We start from the raw sequence: 12,204 nt of genomic DNA, 5'->3' as shown, positions 1-12,204 counted from the left end.
TCACAAGGAAATCAACAACCTAAGAGTTTGCTTGAAAACGTGATATGGTGTAAAAAGATAGAGAAAAGGCTAAAATCACATTTCTTAGCAAATGTTTTTGGACATATCCCAAGAACACCCAACATGCTACAAGTTTTCTAGAAAATGCGATATGGAGGAGAAAAAAAAAAACAAGCTCAAATCGCGTTTGCTCAAAAAAACAACTCATAGAGTGCCTTCGAGAGAAAGCTATGGAATGGTCATTTCACCTTACTAACAGGAAAAAACAATGATGTGATAGATTGCTTACCTAGGCTTGTGTGTACAGTTGGAGCTAGAGCTAGGGAAGTGTGAGATGGACTTGGGGAGGTTGTGGCTAGAGCTACAGTGGGTGGTGGAGCTGGTGAGGGATGTTGGATTTGGAGCTGCAGTGGGACTCTATGATGGAGGTGGTTAGGTAGTGAGGTTGGATCTGGAGCTAGAGCTAGGACCTGGAGCTAGGAGCTACTGAGGTAGTGAGGTTGGAGCTAGAGGTGGTGAGGTTGGAGACAACTGAAACTAGAGATAGGGATGAAATGAAGGGTAGCTCTATTTAGAGGGGGTTTTGTCTCAAAATCTGTGCAAACAATGATGAGGAAATAAATGCATAGGAACCTAGAAGACCGTTTTCCACACGTGTTGCTGACAAGACAGATGTGACATTCATTGGGAACTGTGCCCTTTCCTCTTTCTACACTTTCTCCATCCCTCTAGTAGTTCTAATCTATACTTTCCTCGATCCCTGTAGCAATTCTGATCTGCATCCATGCCATCATCATCCCCCCCCCCTTTACTCCTATCATCCCCCCAACCCCAACCCTCCCCCCACCCTTACTGCACCTGTGCAAGAGCCACAGACAAGTCACCAGGGCCAGTCATGGATAGAAAAAATCCAGGTACTCATTCTACCACTTAGGAATCTTCTATATTTTGTTTGCAGTAGTGTTTTCTTGATTTGTGATTGTGTAGACCTCATCTTTTCTTAGGTGCCAGTACTTGGTCCATAGAGGATAACATTTTTTTCTAAAAAGTGCGATTTGAGGCTCTTTTCCATAAAAACAACCTATATTGCGTTTATCAGCAAAACATGCTAGGTGTGCACAAGCTTGTAGGGAGGACAAAATGAATGATACTCTAAAAAGCCTGGTCTAAAAATAGGTGCATTCAGTCACTAGATACTCTAAATATAGTACCTTGAAGACCAGTTTTGGCATGTGTTTTCTCCCATCATTAGCCCCACCTACCTATACTTGTGCAAAAGCCATAGTCTTGATCTATCTATTTCTACTGCATCAGCAGCTATTAGGCATTTACTTAGACTTGTCTGGACATGATGTTTTTGCATCAAGAGGAAGGAATTTTTGCTAGAAAACGCGATATGGAAGAGAAAAACAAAGAAAGAGCTCAAATCACATTTTTGAAAAAATGTTGCTTAAGCCCAATCTAATCAATTAGTTGTACTCCACCATCCTCCTAAACCCTAGATTACAGATGAGATGTGATCAAAAAAACATTTCAAGGATTTTCTTTGAGAGAAAGCTATGGAATGGTCATTTCACCTTAACAATAGGATAAACCAATGATAGGAGATAGATTGCTTGCTTGGGCTTGTGTGTAGAGCTGGAGCTGGGGTGGTTGTGGCTAGAGCTATAGTGGGTGGTGGAGCTGGTGAGGTTGGAGTTAGAGCTACAGTGGGACTCTGTGATGTAGGTGGTGAGGCAGTGAGGTTGGAGCTGGGAGCTAGTGAGGTAGTGAGCTTGGAGCTAGAGGTGGTGAGGTAGTTAGGTTAGAGCTAGAGCTGGTGAGGTAGTGAGGTTGGAGGCAACTAAAACTAGAGATAGGGATGAAATGAAGGGTAACTCTACTTAGAGGCAATTTTGTCTCAAAATGTGTGCAAGCAATCATGGGGAAATAAATGCACAGGTACCTAGAAGACCGTTTTCCACACGTGTGGTTGACAAGACCTACACCACATCCTTACCTTGCATCATTGCCATCATCCCCCTCGCCCCCCGCTTACTCCCATCAACACCCCCCCTTACTCCCATCATTCCTTTAAGTGCTCGATTTATCAAAGTGATATAAACTCTCTCTATCTTTTTTTCCTTGACGATTTCACACTCATCGAGCTTCACAACAACAAACTTCAAAACTCCTTTACATTCTTCAAATGTGATACTGTCGAACTCAACCATAAGTCTCAGCAATTGTTCAAGATCTACAAAAATATTATTCCAAGCATTATATGTAGTGTTTCCCTTTTCACTTTCATATACACTTTTGATATAAAAGTACTGTCCAATAAACTTATCAATTTCTTGGTTGAGATGACCTCGTTCCTTCCACACTTGTGCTGGTGTTGGTAACAACACACGTTTTATCCATTGATCTTTTAATGTTGCTGACACAACTCTAAATATTGAAGCATATCCCTCTCTTCTCACTTTGCTCACATCAAGAGCCTCTTGAATTTTTGTGACATCAGCTTTACTTTTTGGTACAAAGTCTTCAAGCACTTCATGTTTTACCTTCTTAAACTTCTTTTCCTCCATCATGTTCTTTGCAACAATAGTGGAGACTAAACCCTTCATTTGTTTGACGGGAATTAAATTAGGATCAATGTTTTCTTTCTAAGGTCCTAAAATTTCCCTGCAACAAGTAAACTTTGCAATATTTCAGATTTTCTTGCAAGATAGACACACATATACAAATACAATGGCTAAACAAGATGTACTCTTACCTTGCTTTTTGTACTCTGTGCTTACATCCTCTAGTGCCAACTTTCAACTGCGCTTCGTTGAATTCTCTTGCTGCGTTGTCTCTCTCCAAGAACGGTTCTCTTCATTCTTGCTCTCCTTAGCTCATTCTTTGTCTTTGAATGCTCCTCGAATGCTCTTCGATTTCCTTTTGCAGCTGCTCTTTCAAGTCTGAATTTATCGACATTTCTTGGTCCTTCTCCATTCTTTCTTGGACATACAATGTTTTGTACATTTCCGTAGTTGAATGTTGAGACGAAATGTATCCATACATTCCATTGTTCCCATCACCCACAAACCTCAATAGCATTGTCGGATTAGAAAATGGAGGGCTCGAAATTCTCAATGGACATTTTGGGTAAATATGTCTGTCGCACCATAAGTCGATATGTTGGGAGCCTTCTCTTCTCATGTTTTCCTTTTGCTCAGCATTCACAAAGGCAGAACCTTTCCTCTTTTCTATAGCGGCACATTTTTTTCTTTTAAATCAATATGTAAATGGTGTTGTCGCTTCTTTTGAGGTTCTTTTTCAACAGCATGGTTGCACGCAGCCATTTTGTGAGGGTTGGTTCTTTATCTTGTTTGCTTTTTATAAAACTCATCTAATCTCTCGTGGTAACCATTCAAATATTTAAAAAAAAACGGATTAGTGATGGCGTGATGGGTTCTTTATGAGAGGCCACCATCGAAAGAGATGTAGGATCTATATGGAGAGAGAATCTATATGGAGAGTTTAATGCAGCGTCTTCTCAATTATTTGAAAGGACTTTATTATTCCTCCGTGGACTGACACACCTGTGGTCCTAAACTGATAGATATCCGTATTTTATTGCTTTTTGAACATTTTAGAAGAGATAAAAGAGAAAATAGCGAATTTCTTATAGGGCCCCAAAATGAGCTCCCTTTTTTCCTAATGGTTTGCATGCATAGTGGACAAGGATGGCTTGTATTTGCCCCATGTGCCATATTAAGCATACATTTAATAGTCTTGAGGTCAGCAACAACTAGATACCATTCTACATGGTAGGATCCATAGCCCTCAACTTCAAGTAGCTTGCTATTGTTATGACGTTTGATCACACTTGGGATATCGGTTTGGTCAAAAAACCACTTCAAAATTGAATGTGACTCTTTCGGCACGTGCAAAAAAAACTCACATGTTATTTCAAAATATTCTAAGCCTTTTTGCATTATTGCATTAAAATTCAAATTTTCATCATACCTCAAAGGTAGCCAACCACGAAATCTCATGTTCTAATTGCACGGTTCTAATTGCACACTAAACTGTCTTGCATCAGCAAGCTCAACTTCAAGGTCGATTATTCTATTCATCATTGTCAAACTAAATCTTTCTAATTTTTAACCTTTGACCACCTCACTTTCATCAAGCTTTAGTAAAATCTTCAGAGTACCATTGCATTCCTCCATAGGCATATCATAAAGCTTCACCATGGCTTGTAGAACTCTTCGAAGATCCATCACAAAGTTATTGTTGATTGTTAATTCTAGGTCTTTAGACTCTCCAGCCTTTGTTTTCAAAGTTCGTGTACTACATACATGCTGGGCTCACTGACTAAATCAAGTACGCCCAAATTGAGTGCATGCCTAGCCTTATCAACATCAGTCAGTTTAGGAAGCAAGGCTTTAACTTTTGCTCCCACAGAAAGACATGCTATTTCTAAGCTCTTAAATATGAGCCGATATGCCCTTGTACTTATCCTTGCAGTATCACAAACTCCCTATGTACTAGTTGCATTGAAATTCTCCACAACTTTGTTCATTGACTCAGATGTTATCTCTGATTTTAGACTTTTGAATTAAGATGTTGTATAATAGCTCCAACATTTTTTTCGTAAACACTTCACCCATAGCACCATAGTGTTCATCATAGATAGACATGAGTTCTGAAACACTCCTACAAGCCTCAACGCCGATGACTACTTTTCTTGGATATTTCATCCATTAGATGCAATTTCCTCTTACATAGTCTTGGACCCATTGGAGTATCCTTTATGAATGATTATGTTTTTTCTAACTTCTTGATCTCATCCTTCAGAGTTGTGTTTTGCATCTATAAGTGAATTGCATTTATAGTGCTCTCTCCCAATTGAGCATCTTATGTATGAACCTTTACTTGTAATTCCTGATCTTTCTTCTCTATGCCATCATATGCAGACATTTGAACACTTGTAGCTTGCATAGATGATACCAAATGTTGATTCCAAGCCTCCAACATTGCGATCCTTTTGTCTCTTTCATTCAAAAAAGATTGATATTGGCTATGAAGGCTACTTGCTCCATGACCAATCAACCTTGGACAATATCCTGACAAACCATTCTCACCCTTACATAGGAACTTTATTAAGCTAGTCAATCCATGGAATTGAGGAGTCTAACAAGTTTGTGGATCTACTGGATATATTTTCCCTTCTAACCACAAATCCATATGTGCTTTTCCTTGATTTCGAAGAGCTACTAAATCACTTTCACTTGCTAAGGAGGATTCATTCCTCTTTAAAAATGGTGCATTCTCTGCATCTATTTGAAAATGGATATCCACCTTTTTTAAATTCCGAGTGGCTTGCATGATTTCATGCACTTTCCACCAAATATAATATAGCATTGACATCAACAAAGAATATACAAACATGATATGTTTTAGAAAAGTATCAAACCAAGCAAAAATGAAAACCCCAATTGCATGCAAAATCTAACGATTGAAATCTACAAATTCAAAAAACCATATACTTATCATCAAACACTATTAAACTATGTGAATGAACAATACCTCACAGGGATCTTTGAAGAAAAAACATGATCAAACTTGTCCTCCTCAATGGTCCCTCTTGTAATCCAGGATGCTAAAGTTGATGGATTTTTCTCCAATATTAATTATATGCTTCCACAACTCCAAATCTATTTCAAACCATATTCTCTAAAAAATCTCAATAGTAAGAGTGTATCTTTCAAAACAAAAAAAATATTTCTTCCTCTTCAAATCATGTATTAAAAGAAAACAACAAAATTACCAAAACAAACTATAAATTAACTGCTTCTTCAAAGTTGCATCATAAAATCTCATTATTTTCATTGTCTTGCATTGTTCTAAAGGGTTTCTCACATGAATCTCCATTCAAGTTGCTTTGATAGACCCTGATTTGAGTTGAAAGCTAAAACCATTCTAAAACTACATGAATGAATAGTACTTGATTCTTGGAGCAAGGTTCTTTGAAAGAAAAATGTGATCAAACTTGTCCCTCCCAGTGGTCCCAAATGTGTTCTAAGATTGATGAAGTTGATGGTTCTTGCTTCAAAACAAATTATATGCTCTCAAACATCTCGAGATCTATTTCAAGCAGTATTATGTAGAAAACGATTGATAGTAAAAGTAAAAAAGACTCATCTCTCATGGAATTTCTTACAAAACAAAAAAAAAAATCAACGTTTTCAAACCATGAAATAAAGCAAAACAACACAACTATACAAAATAAACTACGAACTAAGTATCTCTTCAAAGTTACATCATTAACAAAAAAATCTCATCATAATCATTGTGTTGCATTGTTCTAAAGGTTATCTCACCTAAACCTCCATACAAGCTGTCTGAATGGACCCCAAACCTTCACAAATGGTTCGAAATCATGCACCCTTATAGATTGCAGCAGGGAAAGTAACTAGTATTGAGAGATGGGCAAAAGAAAGATTGATTCTCATGCATCAGCAAGTGCAATGCGTGAAAGTCAATCTTCTTTGATCCTTTCTCAAAGAATCTCGTCCAATAGCTCCTTCTAAGCTCCAAACACCTTGCATCATTCATGGCTCACTCAAAAAATTGATTGCCTTGTCTTCCTAAATGAAATGATTTCAGATCATGGGAGAATCTCAAATGAGAGAGGAAGTGGCGAGATTTGAAGGAGAAGTACCTAGAATAGAGAAAAAAGAAGGTAGGTTGAATCTCATTCAAAAATCTTGCACATTTTGAAAGAATGAGAGTGAAATGGGAGGGAAATGCAAGTAGAGAAGAGAAGTGATGAGATTTTTGCTTGAGAGTCCATCCCATGAGAGGGAGAATAGAGAAAGAAGCTTCCTGCTTAGGACCCAGCAGGAAATTTGAAAAGAGGGCTGGAGCAAAGAAAAATTCGAAATGGTGCTCTGAAATGAGGGGCAAGAAAGAGGAATGAGAGAATGAAAGGATGTGGTAGTTGGATGGGAGGATTTGGTTTCAGATAAAATGGTACAAGTTTGGTTGAGAAACTAGGTCTCTAATTTTGGTTATAGTTAAAAAATGTGATGGGAGAGTTGAGGTGGCAAGTGGGTGCTCCACCTCATTGTTTGGGCCATTGAATAAAGAAATAGAGAAGTCAAGCCACTTCCCTCCATGAGCAAATCTTCTGTTGGGTTTTATTCACCTTATTCTTCCATGTCACCAGCCTAAGGGCTCCCTTACAGGGCCCTTTTTTAGACCAAATTTTTTGTAATGAATGTCACATTCTCTTTGCTATCACAATGCTACAGTGTGATGTCACCAAGTAACATTATTTCTTTGATGAGCTGCTCTCTGACATCAATGTTCTTTGTCTTGGAGTGATATACCAGATTCTTGGCCAATGCTTGAGCCGATTAATTATCACAATATATTGTTGTTGCTAGCTTTGATTCATCAAAGTAATTTTATTTTGACAATACTCTTCTGAGCCATATAGCCTCACATGCACATGTAGTGAGTACTCTATATTCTGCTTCAGTTGAAGACAAAGAAACACTTGGTTGTTTGTTTGACAACCACGATCTAGCACCTTGACCAAGGAAAAATGCATATCCCTGTGTTGATCTCCTAGTCTCATGATTTTCGGCATAATCACTATCATAGTATCCATGCAACCTTGGATGACTTCCTCTGTATTTATATTCCAAATTTTCTTATACCTCTGATGTATCTCAAGACTCTTTTGGTTGCATTCGAGTGAAAATGTTTTGGATTCACCATAAATTGTGCTAGTGAACTTACTGCATAATAAATATCTACCTGTGTGATAGTCAGATATATAAGATACCTATCATTGATGGTAGACTTTTCTAAATCTTTTATAAGTTTCAAACTCTAATCCATGGGATTGGTTGCAATCTTGCAATTTGTAGATGAAACTTCTCCAAGAGACTCTCAACATATTTCAACTGACTCATAAAGGTGCTGTCTGAATCACTCCAGAACTCAATACCAAGATAATGGTGCATAAGTCCAAGATCTTTCATGTTGAACACTACAGATAAGTCTTGTTTCAACCTTTTGATGAAGCTATCATTGCTTCCAATCATAATCAGATCATCTAGTAATGTCTTCCCCTTGAATTTTGTAGTAGAGAGTATGATATGCATTGGACTTCATGTATCCCATATTAGCAAAATACTTATCGCTTTAGCTATACCAACTTTTGTCTAATTGCTTTAAGCCATAAAGACTTTTCTTGAGATGGCAAACCTTATTATCTTTTCTTGGTTCAACATAACCTGTTGATTGTTGCATGTAGACTTCCTTGTCTAGGTAACCATTGAGAAAAGCATTCTTAACGTCTAGGTGGTACACATTCCATCTGTTGAGTGTTGCTAGTGATATCAAGAATTATATGGAATCCATCTTTGCTACTAGAGCATAAGTCTCATCATATTCTTGACCATATTGCTGTGCAAATCATTTTGCAACTAGTCTGGCTTTATATTTTTTTATACTTCCATTTGGATTGTACTTCACTTTGTAAACCCATTTGTTTGTTATGGGCCTTCTTTCCTATTGGAAGGTCGCATAATTCCCCATTATTATTCTTGTACAAAGATTCCATTTTTTCATTCATAGCAGCTTGCCATTTTGGCTTATCAACTGCATCCTTGAAGTACACTGGCTCTTTTGTAGCCATGATGGTAGTCATAAGAGCATAGTTGGTGGTTTCAACCTGAATTGCTTTGCTCTTTTGAACATATGTCAATCTGGCTGGTGGTCTTGTTTCCCTAGTAGACCATCTAAGTTGTTGTGGCTCTTCTCGAGGTACTTCTAGAAATTCTTGCTCTTCTTCATCAACCTTTTCTATAGATGACTATGTAATCGGTGTGTCCATGATGTTTTCCATTCTCATTCCTCATCAAAGACTACATCTCTGGAGATAATGACCTTGTGGTTGATGGGATCATACAACTTGTATGCTTTGATTTCTTCATTGTAGCCAACCATGATGCATTTATTTGACTTTGCATCTAATTTCATGTGATCGTTGTCATGTACGTGGGCATATTCTATGCAACCGAATATGTGGAGATACCCAATGCATGGCTTGTGTCCAATGAATATTTCATAAGGTGTCATACCCTGAATTGGTTTGGTCAGAACTTGATTAAGCAAGTAGTTTGTAGTGGCAATTGATTCTTTCCAATACTGATTTGGAAGATGCTTCTCACTAAGCATTGATCTAGCATTGTTTGCTAAAATACTATTCTTGATCCTTTCAGCCTTGCATTCTACTAAGGAGTATCTACACATGTGAATTGTCTTCAAATGCCATTCCTTCTTTAAAAATTCATGAATGCTCAAGACATGTATTCACCTCTCTATCCAATCTCATGACTTTGATCTTAATGCCTATCTGGTTTTCTACCATGGCTTTGAATTTTTGAAATCTGGAAAATACTTTAGACCCAACAATATCTGTTGTAGTCATTGATGAAAGTTTAGTAAAGTGAACAATTGATGCTGCGGGTCTGGGCATAACCCCATACATTTGTGTGTATCAAATCAAGAATACCTCTTGCTCAAGAGCTGCTTCTTCCAAAATTGGTTTGCTTTTGTTTATCGAATCAGCATGCTTCACAAACTTTTCCAAGAAACTAAAGCTCATGAATACCAATTTCCATATTTTGATTTTTGAGCTCTATCAAGCTTTTGAAATTGACATATCTATATCTCTAAGACTTGTTCCATTTTGTGGAAAGTTGCATCTATTGTGGTTGAGGTGACATGGCATGCAAATTTGGTACTAAAGCTAGCATTATGAGTAAGCATCCTGCCTTGACTGCTGCTGATATCCTCTAGATTTGTCTCTGATCATGCATTCATCTCCATCAAAGATGCCTTGATAGTTGTGTTCTATCATTTGACCAGCTACTGTGACAAAAGGTTCTTGCTGAGATTCACAACATAGTACATCTTTCACCAATCCTTTTGTACCAGTGGGATTGTTCATAGGGACAATGCCTTTCCCTTGAATTGGATTTGGTGTATTATTTGCCGTGTAAATGATATTCTTGTATCCTTATAATGGTTTCATCTCATTGAACCATTCTTGATGTTTTGTCATATGAGATGATGTGCCACTATCGATGTACCAAGGATATTGATCTGGTTGGTCGACTTGATAACTCAATTTCCCTTTTGAATTGCAATCAATGTCAAGATACACTATTTCAATCTTCTGCATATCCTTGCTTGCAAGGGACATATTCTCAGGTTCATTGGCATAATGATTGTGACTTGAATGTCCACAACAATGATTTCCTCTTTGTCGAAAATTCCCTCTATTGCTGTTGGATTAACATCCTTGGTTGTACTGCTTCTTGCGGCAATCTCTTTCATAGTGTCCAAAATTATGACAATAGTTGCACTGAATGTTTGACATGTTGGTGGATTCATTCCCTCGTCCTTGGAATCTTCCTCTGTTGGAATGATTTCCTCTTGGATTTTGATGCTGATGTTGCTGAGGATAATGCTGATGCTAACTTTGCTGCTGACTACTGATGACCACTTCACTACAATAATCTTCATCTGCCTTTGCCTCTCCCTCTACTTGTATCTAAAGCTGCAAATTCTTGATCATTGGAATGACCTTTACATGCATGAATGGCTTGAGTCTTGAGTTCTTCACCAAGTAAAATTGACCAGAGATATTCCAGTGTCAGAATTTTTTGTTGAATGGCAATACTCTGGACTAGATTATCGTATCCCTCTCCTAGTCCATTCAGGATGACTTCAACCATTTTTGTGGGATTCATGGTCTCTCCTGCTGCTGTGAGTTGATTTCTGTAATCCTTGATCCTCCTTGATCCTAAGTACGTAAGCATGACCGATTTCACTACTATTGCAAAAACTTTGGTTGATTTGGTTTCTCAATGTGAGAATCCTAGAAGTGTTCTTAGACTCGTAAGGAGCTACGAACATATCCCATGCTTCTTTTGATGTCTTGACTATGTTGATTTGTCCTAGCATGACATCTTGCACATTCTTCTTGATCAAATGATATGCATATTTGTCTTTCTTGTCCCATTCTTCCTAGTCTCAAGAAATGGCAGGATCTGCTATTATAGGTGTGGTCACTATTGGTGTAGTTGTAGATCCCGCTATTGGTGCTACGGTAACAAGTGGAGTAGAGCTACTACTAGTTGGATCATCCAATGGTCTAGGTGTAGACCCATAGACATACTCCCATTTTTTTGAAGTACAAGAATGGTCTTCATTTATTGGCAACAAATCCACTTCTTGCATGCACATCAGCCTCTACATCGATGCATTTGACCCAACACCTAAAATGAACAAAGAAAAGGAATTATTTGTTTCTTTTTCATCGCTTGACGATTGGTCTAGATCTAGTTAAGAGTACATTAGATCATCCATAGCAGAGAGAACTCCCAAGGAGCCAATCGAAGCCATGCCAAAAGATTCCTAAATAGTTCCTAAGTCCCTTCCCTCACATGCAATTTCACATCATCACATTTCCTGAAACCCAACGTTCCACACTTCAGTGAGTAGACTTCAAAGTGTTCAGAGGCATTGACCAATTGTTCAGTGGGTAGATTGCACATGATTTGATTTCACACACACATGCGATCGTTGTAAAGCCTATTTGGCTATTTTTCATCATCGTGCATATTATTTCAAGCCTTGTAAAGCCTCTTGGCTATTCCCAGCATCATTTTCCACAAGCCTTGTAAGAGATTCAATTATATATTGCACTTCTATCTTCATTGATAGTTCAAATTTCACTTGATACAGTCGGTGTTTTACAGTTGATTCATACAGTGATTTCACAGACACTTTAAGTACATTTCTTGCACAATGTCTACGACTAGAAACCTCAATTTGAAGGCATATATTAAAATTAAAAACTCCATCCATGTGGCAATGTTGAGGTGGACTGCTGACTATGCACAGATGAGGTGGCACTAGGGATTACGTGGCCTTGATAACATGGCAAGTGACCCTTATGCTGATGTGGCTCTACTGAGTCAGTAGATGATGTGGATGATGATGTCATCTTGCTGATGTGGAAGCTAACATGGCTATGTGGCTTATGTGGTAGGTGGCTACCATGTGGCCTATGGAAAAGGGTGATGACATGGAAGATCAGGTGTTGATGTGGCATCTTACATGGTAGATAAGAGTGGTAGATGA

This window comes from Dipteris shenzhenensis, chromosome 28 (genome assembly GCF_047967505.1).
Source record: "Dipteris shenzhenensis isolate YYH24624 ecotype China chromosome 28, Dip_SZ_1.0, whole genome shotgun sequence".
In the NCBI taxonomy this organism is placed as follows: Eukaryota; Viridiplantae; Streptophyta; class Polypodiopsida; order Gleicheniales; family Dipteridaceae; genus Dipteris; species Dipteris shenzhenensis.
Note: the sequence above shows the minus strand (reverse complement) of the source record.